The sequence below is a fragment of the Rhinolophus hipposideros genome (assembly GCF_964194185.1).
Source record: "Rhinolophus hipposideros genome assembly, chromosome: 2".
NCBI lineage: Eukaryota > Metazoa > Chordata > Mammalia > Chiroptera > Rhinolophidae > Rhinolophus > Rhinolophus hipposideros.
In genome coordinates, this window is record NC_138048.1 from 73,478,723 (window position 1) to 73,495,642 (window position 16,920).

General features: G+C 44.3%; 1 protein-coding gene across 2 annotated transcripts in view; it reads right to left on the bottom strand.

Moving 5' to 3' along the window:
* Positions 1-16,366, bottom strand: part of GPR160 (G protein-coupled receptor 160) — a 32,970-nt gene extending 16,604 nt beyond the window's left edge. The window contains exon 1 of one of the 2 annotated variants that reach the window (XR_013994737.1): positions 15,954-16,192. The gene's annotated coding sequence lies outside the window, so the exon portion shown is untranslated. Of the gene's footprint in view, positions 1-15,953 lie in introns of both variants that reach the window. The other variant, XM_081070241.1, reaches the window with a different exon arrangement.
* Positions 16,367-16,920: the final 554 nt, after the last annotated feature.

Consider the following 16,920-nt stretch of genomic DNA (forward strand, 5'->3'; position numbering starts at 1 on the left):
CGTTTTCAGCCTTTAGTTGCAGGGGGCGCAGCCCACCATCCCATGAGGGAATTGAACTGGTCACCTTGTGGTTGAGAGCTCGCGCTCCAACCAACTGAGCCATCCGGCTGCCCCAATAGTGATTTCCTAATTCTCTGATTCATTCTGCTTGTATGAGCTGCCATTTTTCCCCCCGAACATGTATTATGGATTCATGGACTTATTTTTATTCCATGTGTTATAATCCACTGTCACCTGAATGACTCCATTTTCTAAAATGCGTCTTTTCAGAGTTCCTTTAAGCTGGCTCCTGGGTCCTCTGACATATCCATCTTGGACTGTTACATGTGAGAAATAAACTTGTACTCGGTTTAAGCCACTACATTTCTGGTCTATTTTTACAACATGTTAGCCCATCCTGCTTAATACAAAATACTTCTAATAGTTCTTTTTCATACCCTCTCCTCTTACTGCACACATCCCGGCTTCTATCGCAGAATGTAGTCCACCGTAATCCTTCACCGTATCTTCTGCCTGCTCTCAGCCTCATCCAAGTATTTTTAACCAGAGCACTGACTTCTGAGAGGTGCTACTCTGCATGTCCTAACATCCATTACTGACGGCTCAGCTACGCCGGGGATTCTCATGGCCCAGGGGCGTTTTCTGCCAGGGACAGGCACGAAGCCAACCGTTCTCCAGTTTGAACCTCCTACTTACAAAAGGGATTAGCCTTCATTTGACTTGGTCCAGTTTGTAAGTACTCAATTTATCCAGGTTTTTTTGACTTCTGTTTCCAGCATCTCTGGAAACAGCACATACACACAATACACTACTGGTCATGGATGAAAATGGATTAAACAAAACTGGGTCCCAGACTGAGCTCTGAAAGGTTAGCTGAAAAGAGCGGTCCCACTCGGGCACCGTTTCCTTGATAATGTCTCAGTATAACCTCCCGCCATCTGACTGTGGCGTATCATCTGAGCTAAACTGACGGGTCGCTGATGATTTCCTGGACCGCCAATGATTGCATTACCCTGAATTAAATCAATGGCTTGAGAAACTCAAGATACAGATGTGCCCTGCTTCCTCCAGATCCTTACAACATTCCTGAAAAAATTAGGTTACACTGATATGATTCTGTTTCCCATACAGCTACCATGCGTTTTTACCCAGTGCCCTACGTTTGCTTGAGATACTGTAGGGATGCAGATTTTCATATATAGCTCCCGCACAATGTGCACTGTGTCGTCTCACTACGAATTGTGCATATATAGTCACTTCATCATTTTGGTGGGAAAAGAATTAATACAAGTACAATGTTCAGAATTAAGGAGAAAGGCATTTCTACACTTTGTACTAGTCGTTCGGTTTTTGTTATCAAATTTTAAGAGAGCTAGCAATACGCGTAAATAGGAATATACCTAAAGATGTCAACAAATGAGGGAAAGGGCTTCATAACAAAAATGGTTAAAGGGTTCTAAGAATTTGAGTTGTTCCAAAGTACGCTGTGTTAGCTTGGGAGCTAGTGTTTCCAGCATCAGAAAGGTCCAAATACAGATGGGATGACTGCTTAGCAAACAAGCGTATAAAAGAGGTTTGTTTAGTCTTCAAAGGACACTTGAACTAGAGGTCACTTCCTAGTCCTCAGTGATTACCATCAACTTTAGTCTTGCATTTGAGCAAAGGAAGGGGTTAAGCATCCAAGGACTTAGAAAGTACCTCTCAGAAATCTGTGCTCAGCAGTTCCTGAGCCCTCACTCGCAGTCCCAAGCTACTGAACATGGCGCCTGGAATGACTCAAAACCAGAGACATGTGACACTGCTCAAGTTCAGTTGTTTGTAGTTTCCGAAACCATGGCTCTGCTTGTCATTTCGGAGACGGTAAACCAGGCCACCCACCTGAGGGAGACCGTGTGCCACCTCACACCACCTGGAACAGCCTACCCAGCCAACCAGGCTCTGGGTCTCCCTTAGGTCTCCACAACTGCATCCCAGACCCACGCCTGCTCACTCTGCTACAACACTTACCTGTTCTGTTTTTATTCCCTCAGGATTTGCAAAATATATACAGATCCTCAGACTGATTTTTTAAAGCAGGAGACCAATGGTGAAAGTTTCAGAGATTAAGAGAAGTTTAGGGGACAAATAGGCCGCTTAAGTCAATAATTATACCTAAACAGTGCTTTTTATTTTATAAACTGTTTTATGGAGATTATCTGATTCAAAGTGTCTAAATTATGCTCCTGAACCTATCTACATTCTATGAATGATGCCAAGATGTTCCAGTGTTAAAAATGAATAATAGTGGTCTCTTCCCTAATTTGTGGTGAGGAGAAAGTCCCAACAGATTAAAAAGAGACATAGTCACATGAACAGAATAAAGGAAAACAAACCATATGATCATCTAGAAAGGTGCAGAAAAAGCTTTTGATAAAATTCAACACTCATTCATGATAAAAACTTCTCAGCAAAGCAGAAATTGCGGGAAATTTCCTTAACCTGACGTAAGACATATGAAAAATCTACAGCTATTATCATACTTAATTGTGAAAGACTGACAACTTACCCATGAAAATCAGGAACTAAGCAAGGATATCTGCTCTGATCACTTCTATTCAACATTTTAGAATGTCACAGGCAGTTCAGTAAGGTAAGAAAAAAAGAACGGGCATAGAGTTTAGAAAGGATATTTGTAGATAATATTTATATATACAGAAAAATCCCAAAGCATCTACCAAAAATTTACTGGAAAAAGTTAATTTTTAGTAAGTTCACAGATCAGATCAACTTAAAAAATTTGCATACACACAGACACACACACACACACACACACACTATATACCAGGGGTGCCAAAAAAATGTATACACATTTTAAGCAATGTTATCTTAAAATGTGTATACATATTTTTGCCACCTTTTGTGTATGTTTTCCAAACAAGATTTGGAAAATATCATTTATTTATAATAGACTCAAAAACACAAAATACATAGAAATAAGTTTTTAAATATGTATAAAACATGCATGCTAAAAGCTGTAAAACACTGCTGAGAAAAACTATATTAGACCTAAAGGAGATTCATATTAACACGTCAGTACTCCCCAGACTGATCGATTCAATGTCGTCCTGATCAAAATCCAACCAGGCTTTTTTGTAGAAATTGACAAGCTGGTACTAAAATGCACATGGAAATGAAAGGAGCCAGCATCGTCAACAGATTTTGAAAAAGAACAAAGTTGGAGGGCTTACACTACGTAATTTCAAGACTGATAAACTACAGAACTGAAGATAGTGTGGTATTGGCTTAAGGACAAAAAGAACAGAGCAGAGAGTTCAAACAATCCACTTGATTTACAAGAAAGTACCAATGCAATGCAATGGAGTAAAAAGTCTTTTCAATAAATGATGCTGGACCAACTGCATAGCTGTATAAAAAAGAAGGATCTCAATCCCACCTCACACCATACACACAAATTAGTTCAGGATGGTTTACTGGCCTAAACATAAAATCTAAGACTATCTACAGCTTCTAGAAGGAAAACAAAGGAAAATATCTTTGCAACCTTAGGGTTGGTAAAGAATTCTTAAGCAAAACATAACCATCAAAGAAAAAACTGAATAGAGTGGACTTACTAAAATTAAACTCTTTTGTTCAAAAGAAAATGAAAGGCAAAAAAAAAAATGGGAGAAAATACTCGCAACACATATATCTAACAAACGCGTGGTGCCCATACTACCAGACCATATGTATACAATGTCTACAAATCAACTCAAAACAAAATGGGCAAAATACTTGAAAACACTTCAAAAAAAATGTACAGATGGTCACTAGCAAGTGAGAAGGTGCTTAACACAGTCATCAGGAAAAGGTGCATTAAAACCACCATGACATACAACTTCACATCCATCACATAGGCTAAAATTAAAAAGACCAATACTGAGTACTAAGAAAGACACAGGAATGTAAAATGGTACAGTCCTCTGGAGAGGTTTGGCCCTTAAACATACACCTATGCTATGATCCAGTACTTCCAACTTGTAGGTATTTTATCCAGGAGGAATTAAAATACGTGTCCACAAGACGACTTGTACTTCACACCAAATGCTGGAGAGGATGTGGAGCAAAAGGGGACTCTCTCTGCTGGCGGGAATGCAAAATAGTCCAGCATGGCAGTTTCTTAGAAAAAAAACAGCATGGCAGTTTCTTAGAAAATTAAACTTTTTTTTTTCATACAACCCAGCAATTGTGCTCCTTGGTATTTACCCACAAGAGCTGAAAACATATCCACACAAAAGTCTGGACATGAGTGTTTATAGCAGCTGTATTCCTAATTGCCCAAAGCTGGAAGCAGCCAAGATGTCCTTCAAATAACCCAATTTTAAAAATAGGAAAAAGACTTAACTAGACATTTCACCAAAGATATATGAATAACTAATAAGCACATGGAAAGGTGCTCAACATCATTAATCATTAGGGAAATGTAAATTAAAACTGCCGTGCAATACCACCATACAACCATTAGAATGGTTATAATCAAAACAACTAACAATATTGAATGTTGGCCAGAATGTGGGGAAATCAAAACCCTCACACAGCCACTTTAGGAAAACAGTTTAGCCATTTTTTAAAATTAAGCATATACATGACCCAGTTATTACACTACTTAGACTGTACCCAAGAAAAAGAAAAATATAGGTCTATACAAACACCGGTACATGAATGTTCATAGAAACTTTATAATAATCAAACCTGGAAATAATTCCAACGTCCATCAAGTGGTGAATAACCAAAATGTGGTGTATCCATAAAACTGGATACTATGCAACAATACAAAGGAACAAGGTCCTGATACATGATATGGACGAACCTCAAAAACATTACCCTAAGTGAAAGAAGCCAGACACAAAACACTACATATTCTTGGATTCCATTTATAGGCAATACCCCAAAGAGGCCAGAGACAGAATGCAGATCAATGGCTGCCTGGGCATAGTGGGGACTGACTGCAAACTGGCATGAGGGAATTCTGGGGGTGACAGCCAAGTTCTACAATTAGATTGTGGTGATGGTTGTGCAAGTCTACAAAAATCATAGAATTGTACGCTTACAATGAAAGAATTCTATGGCACGTAACTTATACCTCAATAAAACTGTTTTGTTTTAAAGGACTTGTATTAGGGTGTTAAGAGCAGCTTTATTCATAATAGCCCCAAACGGGAAATGATCCAAACGGTCTTCCAAGGAGAATGGATAAACAAATTGTGGTATAATCAAAGACTGGAATATTAGCTATTAATAAAGAACAAACTACTAAAATACACAAGACGAATGAATCTCAGAAACATGCTGACAAAAGAAGCCACCACTTTTGTTCTCCTATTGTATACTGTATTCCATTTACAAGAGTCTACTCTTTTTTGTATTATTGTATTGTATTCCATTTACATGAAGTTAAGAACAGGCAAAGCTCACTTATTGTGCTAGAAATCAGAACAGTCTCCCTCTGGGGTAGGAAGATTGCAAAGGGGCACAAGAGAACTTTCTGGAGCATGAAAATATTCTATCTTGACCGGCATTTTGTTGACATGAGTGTATACATTTATCAAAATGCAACAATTAAGATCTGTGCATTTTACTATATGCACCTCAATAAATTTTTAAATGATTAAAAATAAAAAAAAATAAAAAAAAGAGTTACTATGAGACAAACTATGAATCAAGGAGTCACACTTGATTCCAGAAGACATGAATTGTAGGTCCATCCGCGCCACCGCCTGCCCCGCAACCACTGGAAGACAAGGCCAGGCGGGGACACACCCTGAAGGAAGCTGCCGCCTGGTCAGCGGCATTCATTACCACGCGGGACTCAGGCCTGGAGGAAGGAAACATCAGTGGCACAGGCAGCCATCCACCCTTTTGGTAACTCCCTTCCACTCGGGTCTCCCTCAGCCTCACACCTTAGTCTGCTCTCAGCCAGGCCTGGAGGTGTGATGACGAGACATGGCCCAGACCACGAGACCCAGGGCCCTTCCTACACTCCTGGTACATTTTAGGGCGCGCTTAAAATATGCATGCCTTCTGCCGCAGTATCGCCACGCCAGTAATTTATCACAAGGAAATAATCAGAGTTAAAGGAAGTAATTACTGCATGAGCAGTTCACTTCAGCATACTTATGCTGAAGAACACTCTCCTGCCCCAAAAGAACCAAAACAACCTAAATGCCTAACAATAGGGAAATCAAATGAATTACACAATAGTCTTAACATGGACTACTATCTGCATCCACGAAAGCTTGTCAGAAAAATTAAAGGACTGGAAGATGCTGACATAAAATGTTAAATGACAGAAGCAAGATAAAGCTGTATATACATCAGGGCTTCTCACAGGGGGACATGATGGAAATCCCCCTGCCTCCCAGAGATTCTGCTGATCCCTGAATCAGGGTTCCTGAGGGGATGTGCTCTCGTCCTCAGTCTTACTGAATAGGAGATGGGAGGTTGAAAACCAGTGGTGCAGAAGAGTCACCCCCAAAATGTGCCACTCTGGCATGAAAATTACCTGAAAACAACCAAAGCCCAAAGGGCTCAGGAAGAACCTATGACTTTTCCCCTCACTGCCTAAAAGAATTCAGACAAAGGACTTGCTTCAAGAAGGAAGCTACCGTCATAAAACGACTACACTTTAATATGAACTAGGGGTGACTGACATGGAGAAACCTAGCAAGGCCCATTTGATCCAAGTGCTCTCTCCTGTCCCACTGTTTCAAGATGACCCAATGGATATACATTTGTTTACTAGACAATAACTCCGTCTCCCTGTGAATCGCCTTACTTCCACCTCCTAAGTTCTGAAGGACATATGCGTATATACCTCATTTTGCCTTACTGTCTTTGGAATATTCACCCTTAAGTGAAGTCCCTGTAATAATGTATTAAAACTTGATTTTCTCCTGTTCATCTGCTGTATGTCGTTTGAATTATTCTACCAGTCAGAAGAACTTTAAGGGAAATGAGGAGAAAATTTATTATCCCAATATCAGGTAAAGAAGAAAAAAATGTATGTATCTACACAGATCAGAGGTAATTAATGCCAGGCCACCTGCCTGGTAAGCAGATTGGTAAGGTCATGGCCTTGTAGACCAATACTTCTCAAAGTTGAATGCAGATCTTGTTCAAAGATGGATTCTGATTCAGGACGTCTGGGACGGGCCTAGTTCTGCATTTCTAACAAGCTCCCAGGTGATGCGTGTGCTACTGGCCCACAGGAAAAGCCAGGCAGTAGATGGCACACATCCCGGAGAGAGAGCGCCAGGCTATTCACGGTGAATACCTCTGATTAGTGAGAATGTGGGTGTGAATTTCCTTTCTACATTCCTTTGTTTACCAGGTTTTCCAAAATGAAAAGAAAAATTTTTAGGATTCAAAACCTTTGGTTCAGTAATTATTCATTGGAATCTGTCCCAAATAATGTGAAATGGAATCAAAAGGTAGAATCACTGTCCCTACTCACAACACTTCTAACACCAAATGCGTGGGCTTTTCTACACCAAGCAATTCTAACACAAACTACCCCGAGTTAGAACAGACCCCACAGACTGAGGACTCAGTCCCAAAAGATGCCCGTCCCAAGTCCCAGGCTATCAGCTGTACTTCTACCAAGTGGCTATAAATCAGGAATTCCCACGACCCCCCACTCCTTAGGTTCAATAATTTGCTTTAATGGCTCGCAGAACTCAGGGAAACACTTCACTGATGTGGACCCCGAGAAAAAATTTATCTGCTGACATGGACTCCCCACGGTCTAATGAGGGCCCAAATTTTGTAAATAATGAGTCAGGCGGCCAGCTGCTGACAGGGGCTTCTTATGTCCCAGGAGAAACCTCAGATTTAACTCTGGGCTTCCCACACTATGCCCTGCTCATTTAGACAGGCCTCCTCAACTATCATAAGGGAGTGAGCTCCTGGTCCTGTCTTTTGACCTATGGACTGATACCTGCCCCATCCAATCAGAACTGCTCCATACCAACCAAACAGGACGCACAATGTTGACCAATCAGGACTGCGTGATTCAGACCAATCAGAGCCTTACAAATTTGGATACCTCATTTACATAAAACCTAGCTGGGGACCTGAGTGGGAACCTCCTCTATAAAAGGTGGCCTTCCCTTTGTCACAGCAGAGCACATCTTTGGTTTCTGCCAGAGGCTGCATCTCCCCACTTTGCAAACTGTTCGCATGATTAAAGTCTCTCCACTTTCTAATATTCTTTTGGGGAGCTTTTGGTGACATTTACTATTACTGATTTATTACAAAGACCACAAGTCGGGAACAGCCAAACGGAAGTAATGCATGGGCGAGGTATGGGGAAGGGCACACCGCCTTGGCAGCACCTTGCTGTGCTCACCAACCTGGAAGCTCTCCAAACTCCACTGCTTAGGTATTCACACAGGCTTCGGTAGACAGGCATGGTTGATTAAATCATCGGCCATTGGTGACTGAATCCATCTTCAGCCCCTCTCCCCACCCTGGCGGTCACGGGGTGGGACTGCAAGCTCCAACCCTCCTATCAGCTCGTTGGTTCCCCTGGCAACCAGCCCCGATCCACCCCATTAACATAAACTCAGATAAGGTTGAAAGAGTCTTATTATGAATAACCAAAGACTCTCCTCTCACACCAGCTCTGTACCAGGAACCCGGGACGAAGACCAAATATATTGTATCACAGAATCAAAGGTTTATGTATATTCAACTTAGAACGATTTACAACATCAAAAAAATAGCAACCACTTAGTTCCCTAATATTAAGAGAAAAGCTAAAATAGGTTGAAATAGCATGCAATTATTACAAATGGTATTTGTAAAGACATGGAAAAACACAATGTAAATTTTAATCACAGTATGACAACTTTGTGAAAGTGCTGACATGAAATGAATTAAATGTTCATAAAATGCAAAAATTTATTAAATTTATAAAAAAAGCAAAACAAAAGTAGAAGGAAATATGCCAAAATGTTAATATCTCTGTATCCTGGGGTCACAGATGATTTTTTCCTCCTTCAACTTTCCAGAATAAAATAAATTGAAAAGAGGGAAGGAGCCTATGAGGATTAGGGGGCAACAGAGACACAGACATCAACGAAAACAGTAGAGGCAGTGGAGAGAAACCTGTTCTAGGGCTGGTTAGAAGGGAGCAGGACTTGGGGGCCTAATACCGTGTTTCCCGGGAAGTAAGACCTCGCCAGACCATCAGCTCTAATGCATCTTTTGGAGCAAAACTTAATATAAAAAAAATTAATATAAGACCCGGTATTATATTATACCTGGTATTATATTATATATAATATTATAGTACATTACATTGTTATATACTATATTACATTGTTATATACTTATTTTAATATAAGACCTGGTCTTATATTGACTTTTGCTCCAAAAGACGCATTAGAGCTGAAGGTCCGTCAAAGTCTTATTTTCGGGGAAACATGGTAGCTGGGAGATGGGGTAAGGGCAGGGGGCTGTTGATATCTCACTGGAATACCTGGCTGGGGTCGGGGGAGGAGAAATAGGAGGAGAAAAGCAACGGGTTTAGTAAGGTCTGGTCCCAGGGCAGAGGAGGAAGGAGTCCAATAGACCACAGCCCCTCCTCCCCCAATTCCCGATTCCCGGCTGGCATTTCCATGAATGGGTCTGGGCAGGAGCTGCTAACGGGTGAGCTCTGCCTTGGCTGCTCAGGGGGGACTGGCTGCCCCCCCCATTCAGCCTCCCCGGACACAATGGATGCTTTCAGCTTCCTGGGAACACCTCACCTCTCACTCTTTCCCTCCCCAGGGTGTCACAGCTCCCCCTGACTCCTTAGGGGGCATAAGGAATACAAACTCGGATGGCTTCTCTGACCAGTAAAATGAATAGCCCATTCCTAGGTCCCCATCCCTGAGCTCATTTCTGGCCTGAATTTGTACTTCTGACAGGCAGCAAAGGCGGTAGACACAAATGCAGACAAATAAACCTGCACCATTGGTCGAAGATCAAATTAAACAGCCCTTTTTAAAACTATCTTTAAAATACCACGTAAATATTAGTTATCAGCATCTGTAAAGCTGCCGGTGGACCTATTCTATGATTTCATCACTAAAGGGCAAGTAGAACACAATACTTCCCTGTGCTTGTGTCAGGATTTCATAACATTTTCATTAGGCCTTCACGACATTCCTGAGGTATGCTGATCCTCAGCTGACAGCAGGACTCCACGGGCTGTGTGCCCCTGCGTCTGCCCCTATTCCACGCTGACACCAGTCTACTCTTCCACAGTTGGGAAGTGGCCACACAGAAGGCCAGGGGGTTCAACCTCTGTTCCAAAGTCAGTATGGATTTTAATCCCCAAACAACAGAGCCAAAGCTCTGGGTTCAAAGCCCTGGGCTCCAGCCCAGTTCTCTTCATCAGTCCAAACTGCAGCTGCTCCAAACTCCCTGTGAGCGTTTGTCACAGAGAACATTTCCCTAAAGCCTCGAGGCAGCTCAGTTCGGCAGCCCATGGCTCACTCCAAAAATAGGGAGGTCAGAGCTGGAAAGCATTTCTACCCTGTAGCCTTCCTTCTAAAGTTTTTTTTGGGGAGTGTTAGGGGGAACCCCCCCAATAAAGGCAAAAGTGAAGGAAGCAGCGCTCTAACAACAGTAATAGCTAACCCATAGCAAAGCCTTATTCCATGCCAGGCACTGAAGTGCCATTTAATCCTCAACTCTACACAGTAGGTGTTATTCATTAGTACTTACCACTTTCCATGGGGGAAAACTCAGGCAGAGTGGTGAAAAAAAATAATCAAGGTTACATAGGTAGGTGGTGGGAGAACCAGAAGCAATCCAGCCATCTGGCTGGGGGTGCACTCAGGATGGCTCCCTCACCTCTGTTTGCTCGGGCAGATAAACAATCAGCCCAATTTCCCTTGCCACCTGCCTATTTGACCAGGGAGTTAGTAATCACCTACCTGAGGGAACAGGCACCCACAGACCTGAATCCCAGAGTTCTCCTTGAAAGGATTCAATCAACCAATGGCTTCGAATATACAAAACACCCGTCCCTAAGCTGATTTCTTTCAACCAAACAAGGTGTTGCATTTACAGACGTCCGTTGTTCTGTTTTTCTTATCACACTGGGGTAGGGTGAAGGGGTTCAGAACCAGACTCCCCAAGATGTGCTACTTGGGCATGGGAATTATTTTGAGCAGAAGTCAATCAAGAGCCTGTGGGCTCCCAAGAAACCTCTCATGTATGTTGGTCTCTGACTCTTTCATGGAGGTGGGGTTCCCATATGTATGTGTATAATTAAATGTGCTTATTTTCTCTTGATAATCTGTCTCATGTAGACGTAATTATTAGAACAGTTGAAAGAACCTTGAAGGGCAGAAGTCAGTTTCTTTCTTCATCATCATGTATATCCCTAGACTGCCAGTTCTAATGACACTTCCTCAAAACCATTCCACAAGGTTCTATTTGCGGTATCTCCTCTTCCCTTTCTGCACCCCCTTTCAAGATGAGGAAATTAGGCCATCCTGGCAGCTGCATCACAGAAGGCTCTCCAAGGCTAGAATACAGGCCCTCAGTCCTTATTCCCACAGAGCTCTCAGGCAGGGCTATGCCTGTACAGTACGCAGGAACAGACAGAGAGGGGTGGACAGAGAAGGGAGCGTGACAAGTACCTTCACAAGTCCTGGGAACCCTCAGAGCAGCTACAGAGACCCAATGCACACGCTCAGGATCCATTTGGACCCCCATCTCAGGCTGCTTCAAGAAAGAGGGCTTCTTCGTGCCCCATCCCCACGGGACACCCAGGGAACTCCCAAGGTGCACAAGACCCATCTTCTCAGTGAGTGGGTTGCGATTTTGGAGGCATTCCTCTTCTCTGCTGCGGCTGGCCCACACATGTCCTCCATTTGTGTTGTATTGCAGAAGTAGTAAACTCTAAAGTTCTATGTAAATGAGTAAAGCTAACAGGGTGTTAGAAAAATACCTTGTACTCATATTTTTCTGACATGGAAGTGCTGCAGAGTAAACACAGAACTCTTCATTCCCTCAAAGGAATATGCCCTTTTCCATTTTTTCTTGGAACTAGAGTCTCTCAACCTCTCTTTCATTATCCCATTTTTGAATAGAAAGACCTCTGAGTGCAAGAGGAACGACAGTGTAAGAGCTACAGTCTACAGCCTCAAGGGTAGACGACACTGACGGAGTGGGAGAGACCAGGGCACTGCACTGCGGCCTTCTCTGAAAAGGCCGGGCTCCAGTACTGCCTTCAGGAATTCTTGGGGGTGAATATTTGAAATCTCCCAATTTTCAACGTTGGATCAGTTTTCCTTTTAACTCTGGGCCGGCCTGATAAAACATATCTGTTGGTTGAAGGTGGCCCACGTCCCGGGTTTGTAACCAGTGCAGGTGAGAGTGGTAGAAAGCTAGCTTGCCTAGACTAACCAACCAACTCTTGGGTGTGCAGCTCTGCTGTCTGCTGAAGGTGCGTGCAACAGCACAGAGGCTAGGACTACGTCAACTCGAAGGTCCAACAGATTTCGATTTAAATCCTGGCTCTACTTTCACTAGCTGCAAAACTTCAAGTGAACTACGTATTAGCCATTCTTAGCTACAACTCCATCTGCAAAATTGGGCTGACAATACCCAACTTGTGAGAATTAGAAACGTGTGTGTGAAGACTACTATGAATGTTCAACAAATGTTAAATTTCCTTCCCCATGTCTCTAAAGAAATGACTTGACAAGTCTTACCTATTTTCTTTAGATTTCAATGTTCCCATCTGTTAAAAACTAAAACAATCCTTCAGCTCCACTGCTCCAGCTCACAGGATGGGATGAAGTGATACGGATGAAAGCAGAGCACTTACAAATTAGAAGAGCTACCGACTTGCTCACCAACACCCTTTCCTCTCATTTCTAGGTCAACGAAAAGTAATTTGCTTTTCTATGTGTTCATACCCTTAAATAAAATGACGGAGGGAAGAGATGGTGTCACATTTGTGGTAATTCCTTAAAATGGCTATTCGCCACCTACTCTCCAGAGTCCAATTCCACCATCCTCACACAGAGGCGAGTAAATATGGTTAGGTCACTGTCTGGTCACTTAAGGGCCAGGAAAGTTTCTTTTCTGTCTCCATGCTCTTGTTTTAGAGAACTGAGGCAGAAAAAAAATGTCACTTAACAGGTGAACAGGTGCATATTTCTTTTATTCACACAAAGGACACTGACAGACAAGCCAAACAATTTCACTTAAGTATCATCATGAATTCACTGTGGTATTTTCCAACTGTACAGGAACTTTCATTGGTTCTCTCATTTTGCCCTACATTGAGAGAAAACTGGCATGTGCTTTTTGGTGTTTCCTCCAATGAATCCTTCAAACACCTTTACAACTTTCTTTTACACTAGCAAATGTGCACTAGGCAAGGTCTAGGCTGAGAGACTTCAACTTTCAACTGTCACAGACAACGTTCACTTGGCTTGTTTCCTCTTACAAGCAAAGAGGCATTAAAATAGTTCCCCCGAAGCTACTAAGAAATATGGCTTTATCTTTCAGGAGCATACCTCCCCCTCCTCCCTCTGCTAAACTTTAATAGCTCCCTCCAATAATCATCACTCTTCCAAATTACTAAGCAAGCATGACAGAATCAGAAGGAATTGTATGATAAATGTGGGGGACGGAGGTGAGCAAGTAGAATGCATACAGTATAGCTATTACTCCCCACGTCTCTCTTCTTCAGAGCAGGGTTCTTGGAAAGGAAAAGAATAGCACAGAATATTTTAGGAGTCAGTTCTTTGCTAAATATGTACATGTCATGATGCCTGAAGCAAACAAGGTACAGACATAAAAAAGACAACGCACACAGATAAAATCTCTTTCAGGTAATAAGTAGATCTCCACTCACCTTGTGATTTGTTTTATCATGTATACTTTTTATTGATGTATACAATGCTTCCAGAAATGTACACGAATCCTACGTATATATGGATGTGTTCACTACTCTGAGCTCTGTTTTTTCATGAGCATAACATGGAAAGGATTTGGGCAGCTCAGAAAAATTGCTAACACAGGTTACACAACCTGTCCATTTGGAGAAAACTCAACCCCCAGGCTTGGTAATGCCCTTTGTATAAAAAAAAGCTGACCCAGCATCCACCTGCATCAACTTGATCCTCTCAGCTCTGTCACACTCAGCAAACACCCTCTGCTCTCTGAGCAAAATAAAGAGACACGCCAGGGTGGAGAGAAAGCAGATTTTCTGAGTCTGGAGAGGCAGGCTATACACTCAATTTAAAAAGAGTGAGGGTCTGTGGAAGGCCTTGAAACTAGAATCACTAGCAGTGCCTTCCAAACCCACCTTTTACAAAAAAGCTTCACATGGCGGTGGTACTTTTAAAAGAAAATGCCAAACACACAAAAGTAGAGACAATAGTGTGAGGAATTTCATATCCCATACTCTTCATCCAGCTTCAACTATTACTAACAACTCATGACCAATCTTCTTTCACCTAGTTCGCCCTCACTTCTCCACTAGCAGTGTTCCCCAAAACCGGATTATTTCGAAGCAAATCCTCAACCTATATTTCAATTTCAGTATGTATTTCTAAAAGATAAGGATTTTTTTGAAAAAGTGTAATCGAGGTACCATTACCTAAAATAAATAAAACTAATATCCTTAATGCTATCAAATAACCAGCACAAATTTCCTCTATTGGTTCAATGTTTAGAAAACTTTTTTCATCATATCAGGATCCAACCGAGGCTCACACATTGCATTGTCCTCTCATGCCTCTTAAACAGTTTTTAAGCCACAGATTCCCAGTCCCGGTGATTCCCAAAGCAGTTAGGCTGGCTCCCACTGGCAATTCTCAATAATTCTATTCTGATATATACAGAGGGTGCCCAAAAAATGTATACATCTTTTAAGAAAAAAAGTGTATTAAAATTGTAATAACATATACCGGGAACAAAAGATGAATACAAGTCATGTGTATACATTTTTTTTTTTTTGGCACCCCGGATACAAATTAGTCATTTTTATAATAAACTAAGTCCAAAAAAAATCTCAAAAGCACAGGCAAAACGATTTCACTTAAAGGAATTAGTAATTCTGAGAGCCACTCATTGACGCCCTTTGCAGTCGTGACGTGTGCATTTACCTGTGGGGCCTGAGGGACCCCCTCAAGCGCCTCACCCACGGCATTTGCATAGGGTGGGGCGAAGCGACCGCCTTTCCTCCCAGCTGGACTTTCCCCCCGCAGGCCCATCCTCCGCGGGCGCCTCCGGAATGCGGGGGGCGTGTCCTGCTGCCACCTTCCAAGGCCACCAGCCCAGGTGAGAAAAAGCGCTTCAGCCCACGAGTTCCAGAGGGCGGTCCCAGGTTATTGGGAGAGAATTCCGAACTAGCCTAGGCGGGTCCAAGCAGCCTAGAGGAACCAAGCGGGGCGCCACGGTTTCCAAAAACAAACAGCTCTGCAAAGGCCCTGGGGCTTAATCCCACAGCCCCGCGAGCGCGAGGGCGCAGTCCCCCACGTCCCAAGGCCAGGGGAGAGGGCGCAAAGTCCGACCCCAACGAATACACGTGTGTGTACACACTCAGCTCTATGGGCCAGAAAGGAGAGGAAATATTACATATACCTATTTCGAAAACATCACCTGTTCTTACCATGTTGAAGAGCCATCATCCCTGGACACAGAAGGTGCGAGCGTCTGGGGGTGAGTGTACGCCCGACCCAGAGCACGAGATCCCACCTGCGACCCCCCCGGGGCCCCAGGCCCACGGGCGCGGCCCACGGGCGCCCCAGGCGCGAAGGCTACGCAAAACCCACCAACACGAAGAGCTCTGGCTCGGGCGCCCGTCAAGCTCGGGCTTTCGGTCACGCCGCCCCCCCCCCCCGCCCACCACCAACCACACAGACACACCAGGACCCCTTAAGCAGTAGAGAAACCCCAACCTCTGACTCCCTGCAAGGGAAATTCCTCTCCCCCGACGCGCAGAACGCCCATCAGGGAAGCGGCGAGCCGGGCGGGTGCCGTTGAGCACCGGGACCCGGGACGGAGAGGCCACGGGCGTCCGCTCCCCGCACTCACCCGGGGCGCGGCAGCTCCGGCTCGCGCTCCGCGTCCCCCACGCTGGGCGCCCCACCGGACCAGCGACGAAGTGGCCGCACGGGAACCTGCCGCACTCGGCCCCAGGTGACCGCCGAGGGAGGGGCAGGAGCCAGGGCGCCCGCCCCGCCCCGCGCGCTCCGGGGAGAAGGGGCGGGGGCGGCGAACCAGGCCCCCGAGACCCCGTCGCGACCGCGGCCGCCGCCGTGCCAGCTCCGACCAGGAAGTGCCGGCGCCGGCGGGGGGCCCCTTGGAGCGCGCACGCCCCGTCGCGACCCGGCGGAAGATCGGCCGGAGGGCGCCGCCTGCTGGCGGGGCAGCGAAAACCGACGAAACCGCCACTGAAACCGCCAAGGTGAGGGACGGAGTGACAGGCGTGGGAGGCGCTCGGCGCTCGGGGAGACTCCCTTCCACGTGCCAGGCCTCGAAGCTCTAGCCGCAGCCCCAGGAGCTGCCGTCACCCCAGCAATGTGGTTAAGGAGGTCATTGGCAGTTGTCTCTAGGTTGGGACACACAAAGTGACAGAACTTGAAATGTGCGTGCCACTAAGCCTCCGCCTGTCGTGCACTATGAATTCAGATTTTCAGATAAAAATCTGCAAACAGCACACTTACGTTGCATTTTTTTTTTTCGGCCAACAGTGCTAACTTGATATCCAACAGGTATTTGTTCAGCACCTAGGACTCGCCATTTAAACGTTTTAAATAGGGCCCAATTTGCCCCTCCTCTTCATGCAGAGCGTTGAAGAACAGGAGTGGCCTGGGCCTTCCTTAGTCTCCCAGCGAGCCTGCACTGACCTTGACGGGAACTTAG